The following is a 15,620-nucleotide window of genomic DNA, read 5'->3' as shown; positions in this document are numbered from 1 at the left end:
GCTCAGCCCTGCTTAGCTTCCATGGGCAACCGGTCTTGGGCTGCAGGGTGATATGGCTGTGGCTATAGCCTATAAGTGGCTAAATAATATAAAATACACTATCCTATGTAAAGTAATTGTTAACTAGGCTATTACTTTATTGCAGTTAAGTTATCAACCAACTTTGCATTTGCAGATGATAGCACAAAAGACAAAAAAAAAAAAAAATTAATAAACCTTATGAGGGAGCATGACCCAGGACTACAATAAAACAGTTCACCCTTCAACAACCCCCATCTTTAAACCAAAACTATGCCCTTGCTGACTGCGCTGACTCAAGGGGAAACGACTTGCAGAAGACACAGCACTGTTTTAAACTAGTTAAACTCATGTAATGTTTTCATGTGTTTAAATTGCGTGTGAATATTCTCAAACACTGACAGTGCCATCTCTGTATTTCGTGATTGTTGACAAATTTCTGTTTTAATAAACTAAAAAAATTATGGAAAACACCTCTTTAATTGCAGTTAATTTGTTAGTCTTCTTCAAAGTATTTATTTTTTATAAAAAAGTAATAGAATTTCAATTAAATTAAATCTGTAAGCAACAAAGCACATGTGTGAAACATGATATTCACCTTTGATGTTGTAGGTGGCCAACTCCAAGTGAGAACTGCTCCCAACTGCAGCCGCCTTTTCTAGTCTATTTTAAGGTTTATATCTTTCAGCAGGTCCATCCAATGGATGCTCCTCTGCTATTGAATGCTATTTGTTAATTTTATAGTCTTTGAAATCAGGAAGGAAATCACGCACTTCAAGAGACTTAAGTAGGCTAGGCCATAAACGCTATATTGAATCTGCCAGTTAATTTGGCTATAAAATAATTTTGTCTCTCTTTTTTTATGCTGATTGGTAAAGTAGGCCTGTTTTATAACTTGAAACTGACACAGCCACATACCATGAGAGCATGTGCTGACATCAACAGATGCCTTTGGTAGCGCCTTTTCCCAGTAAGGAATTATTCAAGGCATTCCCATAATGGACAGTGAACACCAGTGGGAGTCCTATTGGTGTCTTCTGTCTGGCTGTTTTGGGGTATCTCAAATGACTAACTAATTTTTGGTAACACTTTATAATAACTGCATGCAATGAATCATTATTTAAGCATTAGTAAATAGTCAGTTCATCCTTTATAAAGCATTGTTCCAACATTAATAGGCATTAGTAAACAGTTTATAAATACAACTGTAAATGCCTTGTTCTTGATTAATAAGCATATCTATTACAAATTATATTTAAAGGCTCAGTTATCTTCCAAACAGAAAACACAGAGGGATACAGAACTCAGAAATATATATATTTTTTTATATGACATTGCAGAGGTTTATTTTTCTCTTTTTTTTATCAAGTGTACAGTTTCTTTTTGCATCTTGAAAAAATATTTCTGTGTTCTGTATCCCTCTGTGTTGTGTTAGTCCTCACTTTAGATGAGCTCACAAAAATAGACGACTGACAACTACTAAATATTTTATAATTAATCATGAATTACAACAGGAATATGTGTTAATAATGCATTTATTAACACACTGAGCAACTATTATCATGTGTCTAAATAATAAGATTTATAAATGTACATTTAAATAGTTTATTAATAATTTACTTAACTTAATACATAATTTAAAATTATAAATTGATCGTTAATAAAGAATGAAAATACAATTATTAAACATATAGATATGCTTATAAATCAAGAACAAAACATTCATAAATATTTATAAACTGCTTACTAATGCCTATTAATGTTGGGACAATGCTTTATGAAGGATAAATTGACTATTTACTAATGCTTAACTAATTATTCATAGCGTGCGGTTATTATAAAGTGTTACCTAATTTTTTAATCTTGATAAGTATTTGATTAAACTAGAAATAATGTATTAATTTATGCATTTCTAACATCAGCTTCTATCAGAGTCATGTTAATTAAACTAGGCCTAGGGCCTATACCCCATTTTTATTTTAATAATTCATGAAATTGTATATTTGATTAGGCTTACTATACCTTAAAAAGCATCTTTAACAACTTAAAAAATGTTAAACCAGTTTATTCAGTGTGCAATATTTTCCCATAGTTTTCTCATTGAAAATGCCAAGGTTGTGTTTTTGAAAGCAATTACTAAAGTATTTAATTAGTGGAAGATGATTTGTAGCGATTAGTAGGCTAGCAAAAGCTCATTGTTTTATTGGTTCAATACTCACAATCATTAGACAAAGAAAAGTTGTGGGTATTAATAAAACTGTTTGTTGAAGCGGTAAATTGTACTTCAATCTCACTGAATGAAACAAATATGAAAATAAATTAAATGTAATGAGCATTAGAAAATCCACCAAGACTACTGTATGGAAAATACAACAAAAATAACAGCAAAGAAAATCAAAGAGAAATTGATGAATGTAATGTTTTATTGAGCATTTGCACATTTTCAGATACAAATGGAAGCTGGTGACACTGAATGTGAAGGTTTTCACTCAGCTGCCTCTTTGCTCTGAAAAAAAGTACACAAATAAAAAAATCTGTATGAATATAAACAGAACAAATGATGGTACAAATAAAAGCTTTCAAATTAAAGTAATTTTGAAAATTATTTGAGAAAAATTACCTTTCCAGCATCACGGCTCTTGGCTCTGAGCTTGTTGACCTGAGACTCAGAAATGTCAGCACGCTCCTCAGCCTCCTCCAGCTCATGCTGCGCCTTCCTCAACTTGGACAGATGAGTATTGGCTTGTTCCTCCTGCAAATCCACACACAATTATATTAGGAGAAGATTATCCCAAATGTTTACAAGGTGTTTATAGATCTCAAATGAAGTACTCACAGCTTCTTCAGCCTGCCTCTTGTAAGCTTTGACCTTCAGCTGAAGTTTGTCAACCAGATCCTGCAGTCTGTTGATGTTCTTCTTATCCTCCTCAGTCTGCAGATAATGAACATACATCAGACTAGAACATAATCAGATGAATGTGACCTGGACTTTTAAAACACTTAGTAACACTTTATTGGCTGTTTATTAGTACTTTTACAGCACATATTCCTTGTTCTGCATGACCACATTTTAGAGCCCTTAATCCTACCTATCCCATACCTAAACTTAAGAACTATCTTACTTACTATTAATAAGCAGCAAATTAGGAGGCAAAAGTCATAGCTTATAGTTAGTTAATAGTGAGAATTGGTTCCTAAGCTAAAGTGTGACCGAATACTTTTTTTGTACCTGGTAGGTGAGCTCCTTAACTCTCCTCTCATATTTGCGGACACCTTTAACAGCATCAGCTCCACGTCTCTGCTCTGCTTCAACTTCAGTCTCAAGCTCGCGGACCTAAATGTTTAGACATGTTTAGAAACTGTATACTGTCCACATCAAGACTGTAAACATCAGAATTAAAGAGAACATCCGAATAAAGACAATCTTACTCTGGACTCCAGTTTCTGGAGTTGTTTCTTTCCTCCCTTCATGGCCAGATTCTCAGCCTCATCCAGACGGTGCTGCAGGTCCTTCACTGTGACCTCCAGATTCTTCTTCATCCTCTCAAGGTGAGCACTGGTGTCCTGCTCCTTCTTGAGTTCTTCTGCCATCATTGCAGCCTTTTGCAATAATATAGATATATATTAGATCCACATTTTAAGTACACAAGTGTTTTGTGAATCATTTGGCAGCTACTGTTTCTCACATCAGTGATGGCCTTCTTGGCCTTGTCCTCAGCGTTTCTGGCTTCCTGTACAGTGTCGTCAACTTCACTCTGGATCTGAACAAGGTCAGACTCAAGCTTCTTCTTGGTGTTCAGGAGACTTGTGTTCTGCAACATGGAAAGGAACAGTTTGAACATTTTGAATGATGCCCTCAATTTCCTAAATGTAATTTTAAAACAACATGCCCTAACCTGAGAGTGAAGCAGCCCAACACGCTCACTGGCGTCCACCAGCTCTTGTTCAGCCACTTTGCGGCCTCTCTGTCTGCTCCAGAGCAGCTCTCAGCTCCTCAATCTCAGCTTGCATCAGAGTGTTTCTGCGCTCCACCATTGCCACCTGCTCCTTCATGTCTTCCTGTCCTCTCAGAGCATCATCAAGGTGCAGCTGGGCATCCTGAACATAACAATAGCATTACAGTAAGCTTTTGATGTGCTTTCTGTTGGACTTTAATTAGCATAGGTTAGATTATACAAACATATTTATGCACCCCAAAGCCAAAGAGAAGCCATATACCTTGAGTTGTCCCTGAATGGTCCTGAGCTGTTTCTGGGCCTCAGAAGCTTGGCGATTGGCGTGGCTCAGCTGAATCTCCATCTCATTAAGGTCTCCTCCATCTTCTTCTTGATTCTCAGGGAATCATTCCTGCTCCTGACCTCAGAGTCCAGAGTGCTCTGCATGGATTCAATGACTCTCTGGCTGTTCCTCTTGATCTGCTCCATTTCCTCATCCTTCTCTGCAAGCTTCCTGTCAATCTCACCCTTGACCTGGTTTAGCTCAAGCTGGACACGCAGAATCTTGGACTCCTCATGCTCCAGGGTACCCTATTAATAATAAAAAACATTTAAGTGTCAGATAGGGGTGTGCGATATATCGTCTGCGATAATATCGTAATTGTTGTTTTAACGATGTGCGATTTGACATTATCAAGTACTTTGCAAAAACCATTCAAAACACCTACAGAATGCATGCATTCATTACTTGAAGTCTAGACTAGTGCGGCGTGCGTGTGTAGAGTGTGTTCTTTCACTGCACTTTCACTACATTTAGAATGATCACAAAATTAAAGACATGGTGACAGAAAATGTATATAGGCTATTTATACCACTTCATAAAGCCTAGTTAATCAATTTCACACAAAGAGTAACAAAAATAACACTCCAAAAATTACCATGATTACAGTTAAATAAACAAGAAGTTAATTAAGAGACTTAATTAACGTTTTAGAAACCATATTTCCTGTTTTTGCTTTATTTCGACAACAAAAATCACTCCAAACACAGCCACAGTACTGTTTTGCGTCTCTGAGTAACCTGACAGAGTTTCGTTGCTGAATGAATCAACTGTTTGAATGATTCGGTTCAATCGCAATGAATCACTTATTAACAGTGACTTGCTGCCACCTGCTGGCGGTTTTAATTTCACATTCAAAGTGTCTTTTACTATTTAAATATTTTCAAATATCGGTATTTAACATTTTATGTTTAATATATTAAAACATGATTTATGCATTTGTAATGCCACTTCAGATGCAGCAACTTCTGATTTAATTTGCTTGGTAACATCCCAAAAGTCTTATTATTCTAATTCACTGATTAAATGTAAGAATTTGACTCAAAAGATAATGGACAATTTTTGAAAAAAATGGCTTTTAAAAGGTAAAAATGCCCATAAAATGTAAAAATCAGTTTAAACTTATTGGAAAAGATTAATTTCTATCAGTGTGAACTGACCACCACACAGAATATGAAGAATATAAAAAACTTTAGAAGTCAGCTGTCCACGACAGCCCTTAATGTACCAGTACAATAACACACTAAGCAAAATATCGTCTAATTATCGTTATTGATAAAATCCCAGAAAATATCGAGATATTATTTTTGTCAATAACGCACACTTCTAGTGTCAGACTGAACAACACAGTATGGTTTTAGCAAGAATTACATATTAATCTCAGGAAACTCACTTCAGCTTCCTCCAGGGCAGTCTGAATCTCAGACTTCTCAGTCTCCACTGCCTTCTTGGCCTTTTCCAGCTCATGAATGCTCTTACCAGTCTCACCTAACTGCTCTGTCAGATCTGAAATCTCCTCTGTAGAAAGGAAAAATACAATCTGTATCATTATTGGCATTCATTAATCATATGTTTACTTTTTAATGTTTCAATCTTACGCTGTAGATTCTTGTTTTCTCTCTTGAGGGTCTCCAGCTGATCCAGAGTCTCCTCATAAGAGTTCTTCATCTTGAACAGCTCAGTGCTTAGTGAGCGAGCCTCTTTCTGGGCACCTTCCAGCTCTGCCTGACCTTCCTCATATTTCTGCTTCCATTCTGCCAGGACCTTTAATGGAGACATATCAAGATCAGGTTTGTTTAACTTAAAGCATGTTGAAAAAAGCCCACACAACTGTTTTGAAGAAAATATCATATCACAGTATGACTCTTTGTTTTTACCTTGTCAAAGTTCCTCTGCTTCTTGTCAAGGTTGCCAGCCAAAGCATTGGCTCTCTCCACATCAATCATGAGGTCCTCCACCTCACCCTGGAGTCTCTGTTTGGTCTTTTCCAGAGATGCACATTTGGAATTCACAGCCTCAATTTGTTCTTCTGCCTCTTGCAAGCGCTGAGCCAACCTCTTCCTGTTATGAATTTGTAAATATAAATTTTTTAATGAAAACCTTTTGACATTATGAACAAATATTTATCAGATCTTATGTTCATACTTGGCCTCTTCAAGCTCCTCAGTGCGTTGGATGGCATCAGTTTCATATTTGGTTCTCCACTGAGCAACTTCACTGTTGGCCTTTGACATTCCCGCTGCAGCTCAGCCTTTGCCTCCTGCTCTTCCTCAAACTGCTCACGGAGCAGGTCGCAGTCATGACGGGCTGATTGCACAGCATGAGCCAGTGCGTTCTTAGCCTAGGAGAAAGTCACATAATATTAGCTTTCTTGTATAATAAGTGACATGTTTTGTTTGTATTGATTATACTGTAGTGTGTTACCTTAACCTCCTCTTCAATCTGCCTCTTAAGCTCTTCAGTTTGCTGAGTGAAAGCTTGTTTGCCTCTGGTGAGCTGAGAAACCAGAGCCTCTTTCTCTTCCAGTTGACGGCCAAACTCACCTTTTGAGATTTACATTTACAAAAATACATAACAATGGTGGAGAAAATGGTATATATCTTTATGAATGTATGAAAGAAGCAATGTTTTTCTATGCAGAGGCAGTTCTTTACAGTGGATAAACTACTTGGTTTACTTGCACTCATTTTAGTGCACTGCTGTCAGTCTAGTTTCTGTTTGATACTGTTTTACACTAAATCACAACATGCTTAAATCCCTCTAAGAAGAGTTGCATATCCATTATCTCTTTAAAGTGTACTGCTCCTAGTATATAAACAATTTTGCTAGTATAAGTTTGTATTTATATTTGTATTGTTAAGTAATTTTGAGACTTTGTTTCCATTGTTACCATTTTCAGTTTGAAGTCTTGCTCTTTGAGCACTGAGGTCATTATCTGTCGAAGGTTCTCATCATTCTTGGACTTAATTTCACTAAGTTGGTCCTCAAGGGTGCGGCACATCTTCTCAAGATTAGCCTGTAAACACCAAAGTCATTTGAGTGTTAAGTATCTTAACCACATTTGATATATTTCCTTGAAAAGATTTAAGAACCAATTCTCAAACCTTTGCTTTGGCAACAGCCTCCATGTTGCTGGAGAGATCATCAATCTCCATTTTGTATTCACTCTTCTCTTTCTCAAGCTTCTGCTTGACACGCTGGAGGTTGTCGATTTGCTCTCCCAGCTCTGCCACAGTGTCTGCCTGCTTCACGGAGGGCAGCAGCCGTAGCTTCATGCTGGAGGGTGGACTCTTCAAGATCACGACGCAGCTTCTGGAATTCAGCTTCACGCTTCTTATTCATCTCAATCTGAGCAGCAGTGGCTCCTCCAGCCTCCTCAAGCCTCTCACTGATCTCCTCAAGTTCCCTGGAGAGATCAGCTCTCTGCTTCTCAACCTTGGCACGTGCAGCACGCTCAGCCTCAATCTCTTCCTCCAGTTCCTCAATGCGAGCCTACAGTGGCATTAATGAAACCATATTAGTCTTTATTTTACCCATGCCTTTAACAGCAAAAAAAAAAACAACTCAAGAAATACCTGAAGCTCCTTGATCTTCTTCTGGAGTTGAGCACCCAGAGTTTGTTCATCTTCAATCTTGCTGAGCAGCTGACTTGTTTCAAAGTCTTTTCTGTGTGTAAAAGGGGAAACAATGAATGATTTGAAATACATGATAACCATTATTTTTGTAAGAATTTACGAAAACTTCCTACTTCTTCAGCTTCTCCTCAGATTGCTGTTTGTCGTTTTCCAGGTCCATGATGGACTCTTGGGCTAATTTCAGGTCTCCTTCAAGCTTTCTCTTTGCTCTCTCAAGATCCATGCGGAGCTTCTTCTCTTGTTCAAGGGAACCTTCCAGCTAAGCAATTTCAAGTTGGTATTAGGTTAATTAAGTGTATTAATTATTATCACCATTATTATATGAATCATTTGAACATGTGACCAGTGATACACATAATGCATTTCTGTCTTTAATATTTAGTCACTACTTCCACTCATCTTATGAAAAATACAAAATTATATATATATTCCAAGTTTAACCTAATTTTGACGACTCACATCATCAACTTGCTGCTCAAGTTTTGTCTTGGATTTGGTCAGGGTGTTGACTTTGTCCTCCTCTGCCTGGAGATCATCCAAGGTCTGCTGATGTGCCTCTTGGAGGGCTTTCTTCTCCTTTGTAAGCTTGGCAATGCTCTCATCCTGAGCTGCCATTTCTTCAGTCAGGTTCTTGACCTGTTTTTTGTTCCAAATAAACTCATTTTATATTCCGTATCACCATATGAAACAAAGATTAATCTAATCTTAAACCAACTTAATCTCCAACCTTATTCTCAGTGGCATGTTTCTCCTTTTCCACTTTAGCCAAGGTGAGCTCCAGGTCATCGATGTCTTTCTTCAGCTCAGAGCACTCATCCTCCAGTTTCCTCTTCTTGGCTGTCAGTTCAGCATTGATCTCTTCCTCATCCTCCAGTCTTTCAGTTGTCTCTTTGAGTTTAGCTTCAAGCTGGATTTTGCTCTTGATCAGACCCTCACACCTCTCCTCAGCATCTGAGAGATTCTCAGATTCCTGTTTGGAAAATAGATAACTATATTGTTGGAAACCATTTTGTTCTATTTTAATGGAGATTAAAATTCAGTTAATTCAATTGGGTAAACTCACAGATGCTACTTGCAGCTGCAGATCATTTTTCTCTTGCAGCAGTGCCACCATCTTCTCTTCAAACTCCTTCTTTTTGGCTTCAGCCTTGGCAAGATTTTCTTTGCATTTTGCAAAGTCCTCTTTCATGGTTGCCAACTCCTTCTCAGTCTCAGCACTCTTCAGCAGAGGCTTAATCTTGTAGTAAACCTTCATCCATGGCCAGTGTTTGACATTCATGAATGAGCGAACGTTGTATTGGATGGTGTAAACGGACTCCCTAAGAATAATTCATTATTAAATGTCATAATTATCATTATTTACCATTCACACAGGTGGTATTGATATTATCTTTATTCATGACATTCCTCACCTCCTCTCCATCATTGTCACAAACTCCTTCCTCATCAAGTAACCACGGCAAACAGCCTGAGTCATTGTAACCAGAGTGGCCAGTTTCTCATCACGCATCTCCTCAAGAGTACCCAGAAGACCAGCTTTGAAGAACACCTGAATTCACAACAAATCAAAAGATATTGATTTAAACAGAATGAGCATAAACAATAGATCATGATTGTTGAATGTTTTATATGCTGTAGAGCAAAATATGAACCTTTGTGTGTCCAAATCTGTACTGGTCGTGATCAACGTCGATGGATCCCAGGAGTTTCTCAGAAGCCTTCTTGTTGTCAATAAACTGTCCCTCTGGGATTACACCTGCATTCAGCACCTTGTATCTGTTGAAGATCAATCAAAATACATCATATCCTCTAATTAAGAGCCTCATACAGAAAATGGTGTTTTCATGTGGTCCCATTTACCTCTGCTTGAAGTCAGCATAGAGGATTCTGCTGGGGAAGCCCTTTCTGCAGATTCTGATACCCTCCAGCACACCGTTACACCTCAGCTGGTGGATAACCAGGTGGTTCTCCATGAGACCTATAAAGAACAGTTTAGATCATAAGCTTGGTAACGTAACAAAAGCATTAAATATTGTATTAATGCCAGAATATCTGTAAGCCCTTTATTACTTTACCTGGAATCTTGGACTCATTGGGAATCAGACAACGCACAAAGTGAGGGTGAGTGCTCCTCAAGTTGGTCATGAGCTTGCCCAAGTTCTCCTGTTTAATCATGAAAAGTTACAGCTTTCTTAGTGACGTTGTCTCATTTGTTGATATATAATTTCACAGACTTAGAGTCAAGAAAGCTGATGAACAGTCACTGCTCTCAGTTGCATAATTATTCACATTTGGTCTCAAACAAAGACATACTCTAAACTGAGAAGATACAGTCTGCATGGAACCACCCTTCTTCTTGCCTCCCTTCTTGCCACCACCACTCTCTATGCAGATGAAGAGACAAAGGAAGACGCATAATGTAATAACCAGAATAAAGTGCTAAATTAAATCAATGTTTGGTTAATTAAATTAACACAATTTGATTAACACTTCAGTTTTTTCATTACCCTCAACAACTGGTGGGTAGATAGTAGCCAGCAGTTTGACAGAAGACTTCTGGTAAAGCTGCAAAACAGACTCATTCAGTGGATCCTTGTTCTTGTCCAACCAGCCAGAAACGTTGTAGTCCACAGTTCCAGCGTAGTGCACCAGGGAGAAGTGGGCCTCAGCCTTGCCTTTGGCAGGCTTTGGTTTCTGGAAAGCATTGCACTTGCCAAGATGCTGATCATACAGCTTGTTCTTGAAGGAAGTGTCTGAAGCCTTGGGGAACATGCACTCCTCTTCAAGGATGGAGAAGATACCCATGGGCTGTTTATAAAGAATATTTATTATTAAAATGTATACTTTTGAAAATGGAAATGAATAAGTTCATAAACCAGTAAAACCTTCTCAATGAGCTCAATGCAAGCAGCCAAGTCCATGCCAAGTCAATGAACTCCCAAACAATGCCCTCCTTCTTGTACTCCTCTTGTTCCAGCACAAACATGGTGTGGTTGAAAAACTGTTGCAGTTTCTCGTTAGTGAAGTTGATGCACAGCTGCTCCATGCTGTTGAACTGGAGAAAGATACAAGATCATTTACTGACGACTGAATGTGACTCAATTTGCCATAAAGAGAGATAAACATAAAAGATTCCTACATCAAAGATCTCAAAGCCAGCAATATCCAGCACACCAATGAAGAAATTTCTTTGTTGTTTTGTGTCCAACATCTGGTTGATACGAATGACCATCCACAAGAACATCCTCTCATAGATAGATTTGCACAAGGCGCTAACAGAGTTGTACACCTGTAAGAATAGAGTGAATTTTTATTCAATACTTTCTAATTTGCTATAATTAGTCAGATTCAATCATGATTTTCAGGCTGAACACAAAGGGCATTCTGGAAATGTTACTACTTATATTACTATACACACCTGTGGCACGGTTTGACCTTTGGTCACAAACTCATTTCCGACTTTTACTCTGGGGTAGCACAAAGCCTTCAGCATATCAGCAGAGTTCAAACCCAGAAGGTAGGCGATTTTGTCAGCCTCTGTAATTTAAAAGTAAGAAAAATAAAAAATAAAAACTTTCGTTTTTTTATGAAAATAGAAATGTGCATCTCTCAATCAAAGCACTGCATGTGATTACACACATTAGTATTATTTAGTCTCACCTTCTGTGCCATCAGGCTCAGCCTGCTCCTCACGCTGCTTCTGCTTGAACTTCATGTTACCATGATGGAGCACAGCTCCAGTGAACTTGTAGATGCACATCTTCTCCTCAGCAGTGAAGCCCAGAATGTCAATAGCAGTCTGGAAATTACAGAGAAGAATGAGCTCTATGATCAGCCATATTTATATTGATTATGTTATTAAAAAAATAAATTCACGACTCACATCAGTAGCAACCAGCTCCTCTTTATCATCAATGCTTGCCACTGTGATCTGACCCTGACTGCACATGGGGTAGTCATAGGGGTTGGTGGTGATGAGCGTCATTTCTGTAAAATACACAGAGCATTTATTAAATAGAATTTTACAATATTATCTGTACAGTATAGTAAATATTAAATAAAATGTGCATCTACCAATCAGCTCAGGCTTATGGTTGGTCATCATCTGGTAAAAGATGTGGTAGCCTCTCTCGTCTGAAAGCTGGAATGTCACTCTAGACTTCTCCAGCAGATCTGTTGAGAGAATGTACTTGAGTCACAATCATCTGAAGAGTGACAGACAAAGACAAATGTACAGGATGGATGAATTAAATCATGTTCACTTACATGTCTCAATATCAGCACTGGCCAGTTTTCCTGATGTGCGAAATGAATTCTGATGAATTTACCCTGTTTAAAATAAAAATTAACATTTGACTTCCTGTACTGTATTACTAAAATGGATAATAATAATAATTCATAGAAAAACTCAACAAAGCTAAGCTTAATATTTCTAAATTCTTTTTGAGTAAAAAAATTGCTTGACTTACAAAACGAGAGGAGTTGTCATTTCTCACAGTCTTGGCATTACCATAAGCCTCAAGCAGAGGGTTGGCAGCAATAATCTGATCCTCAAGAGAACCCTGTGATATTTGAAGGGTTTTAGTTATTTTCTCTTGTATGTGTAATCACTGTTTGCAGACATTTTACATATTCACATACTGTATCATATATCTTTGTATTCGTATTGTATTTGTATTGTATTGTATTCATATTTAACATCTTTCAAAGTAATATTTTTGTCATAGTTTTGTATCTCATACCTGCATTTTGCCGGCAGTCTGCTCTTTCTTCTTGTCACCATGAACTGCAACTGTAGCAAAGTACTGGATGACACGCTTGGTGTTCACAGTCTTTCCAGCACCGGATTCTCCACTGGTTTATGAGAAGAAAAATTATGATAAGAAATGTAGAAGTTCAACAAGAGCAAAATATAACCGCTCTCAACACCTCTAATAGCAGGCTAGATACGTACGTAATCAGGACAGACTGGTTCTCTCTGTCTGTAAATTCAAAGGTAATAATGTTTCAGCAATTGTTTTTTTGTTGTTGTTTTTAACTATGAATGTGAATTTTAACTTTCAACTCAAATATATAATTCAGGTCTTCTAAATCAGATCTTACCAGTCAACATGAACTGATAGGCGTTATCAGAGACAGAGAAGATGTGGGTGGGGCCTCCATACGCTTTTGCCTCTGTAGGCAGCCACCACTTCTGCATCATACACTGGGAGCCACTTGTAGGGTTCACAGTAGCGCAGAACAGCCCAGAGTAGGTCTGAAATGAGCAGAGAAGTGGTCAGATTGCAAGAACACTGACAAAAATGAACGTAAATGCTGTTTTACTTTGCTTCAGAACTTACGTAGATCATCCATGCAGCATAACGCTCTTTGAGGTTATACAGCACAGAGGGTTCATTGAGATGGGTCATCATGGCCATGTCCTCAATCTTGTCATACTTGGGAGGATTCATTGGATGGACGTCATCCTCCTTAGCAACTACCTCCTATTAATTTGATCCATTAAATATAGCAGAAAATAAATTAAACGTAATAAAGTAATGTACTGGGTATCTAGTCTAAATGTTGAAAATTTACCTCCTTAGTGTCATTCACAATAACAGTGACTTTGCCACCGTCTCTACTCTTGATTGTTCCCTTGACGTACAGCTCTTTAGTATCAGCCACATAGCAGGCAGACTTGGCATCAAATGGTTTGCTCTGAGCCTCGATTCTCTCCTTCTCAGGCTTACGGAGGTATATGGCAGCCTTGCCATAAAGGGCCATCTCCGCGTCTGTACTCATGGTGGCAGCTTACTTCAAGAATGTAAAGATTGTCACAGTAATTCAATATTAGATCAGTAATTTTCTACTTCGTTAAATTAGTTTATGTACAGTTTTAACGCCAACCCTAATCAAAGACACCTGAAAGTTGCATGAAAGTTACAGGTACTCCAGTTTGATCAGGGTTTGAATCAAACTCTGCAAAGCGGAGTTCACTGCCAAGGCCAAATTTAAGGGTACCCTGCAGTGAAGCCTATCTCCTGTGTATTATGCCAGAGCACTAATGCACTTTTCAGTCTGTTTATTTTTCCCCATAAAATGTCTTTAGATTAATATAGCATCTTAACCTTACCACAGTCCTACACACTTCTGTGAATTTCTGAATGTCTGCAATTCTGTAATACACAAAGTAAAATGTAATATATTAAAACCATGCCTTTTCATTAAAAATTATACAATTATTAACTATAACTGAATTAACAAACAGTTTATAGTTATTATAAAATAACATGCCATGCATGTTTTTAAAACTGTGTACATGAAATGAAAGTTCTCTCTCACCACAAGCAAGCTGGGCTGGTCTTCTGAATGCAAAGGTCTCCAGTCCTGCCCCGGCTCTTTATACTGTACATGCTTTGCAAGCAATGCAGTAGTTAAATATGGCAAATGCCAAATATGGTTAAAATGTGTTAAGAAATTGATCAGATGGACTATTTGGTGCTATCCATACTTGGGAATAGCAAAAATAGAAACAACTTAAGAATAACTTGACTAAAAGTATTTAACCTCAGAACTTTGCTTAATGCAATATAACATAATCAGTGAAACTTCTGAAATTAAAACAGATTAAAGGTAATCTCAGACTAAAGATTACCTTTAACATAAATGTGAAAAAAGTGGCAACAGTTGATTTGTAGTTTGTAATTCCTTTTCATGTATCTTAGTGTGTATTGCTTGACAAGTGTTGTCCACATAAAATATGATTCCTTATTGTAAAAATAAATCTCAAAATGCTAGTCATATAGACCAAACAAATGAGTTATAGCAGACAATTAAATAGATTTTTATAATTTGCAAATATTGGGTAGTTGCATCGTTAGATTATTTGCTATGATTATTGTTATTATTATTATTATTAAACTCTTATTGACATTAACAAATGTGAAAGGATTTATATATTTATCACATATTCTGTATATTCTGACTTCATATTCAGTGTCATGCTATAATCTGAATAACAGAATTTATATTTGCTATTTGCTGATGCATGTATTTATTTAACATTTTATTGCTTTGCTTGATGAGTTTGCATTCCATGGACTGGCACGGTCAAGAATCAGATTTCTTGGTGTGCCTTACATGTATTAAAAAGAAAAACAACAAAAAGGCCTGTGTGTGACTGCCATTCTGTCATGACCACTATCGTCAATGATAGACACTTAGCATTAGGGCTGCGATTATGACAAAAATCATAATTGTTGATTACTCCCTTGAGATTGTAATTGCGATTATTAATAACAATTAGTTTGAACAGATTTATGCCATTGTTTGAAGCTGCATGCCATATTTTTAATATAAAATATATATTTAAAAAGGCTGAAAACACTCTTCCTGAACTTTTATTGCTTTTCTATAGCATTGAGCCTCAAATGTCAACTATACATTGGTTTGGTTTCATCTTTAAACAAAAAAGGTACAGTTATGCATGGTATAATAATGTTATACTAAAACTAAAAGAAAAAATGGTTTACTAAAGCTATATATTTCATTTACAATTAAACAGACGAAATTTAAAATTACAGTAAGATTTTACAGTACAATTTATATTATGAGGGCTCCAGACTAACATTCGAGAGCAGTTTTGTCTCTTACAGCAATTTTGTCTCTTAGAAATGCACATTAGAAGGAGCTTGAGTTCAGAGTAGCAGG

The 15,620-nt window shown here is 37.2% G+C and overlaps 1 pseudogene; it reads right to left on the bottom strand.

Moving 5' to 3' along the window:
- Positions 1-2,427: 2,427 nt before the first annotated feature.
- LOC131541655 (myosin heavy chain, fast skeletal muscle-like) lies at positions 2,428-14,124 on the bottom strand (annotated as a pseudogene).
- Positions 14,125-15,620: the final 1,496 nt, after the last annotated feature.

Source organism: Onychostoma macrolepis, chromosome 05 (genome assembly GCF_012432095.1).
Source record: "Onychostoma macrolepis isolate SWU-2019 chromosome 05, ASM1243209v1, whole genome shotgun sequence".
Taxonomy (NCBI): Eukaryota; Metazoa; Chordata; class Actinopteri; order Cypriniformes; family Cyprinidae; genus Onychostoma; species Onychostoma macrolepis.
Note: the sequence above shows the minus strand (reverse complement) of the source record. Positions and strands in the feature narration are given on the sequence as shown.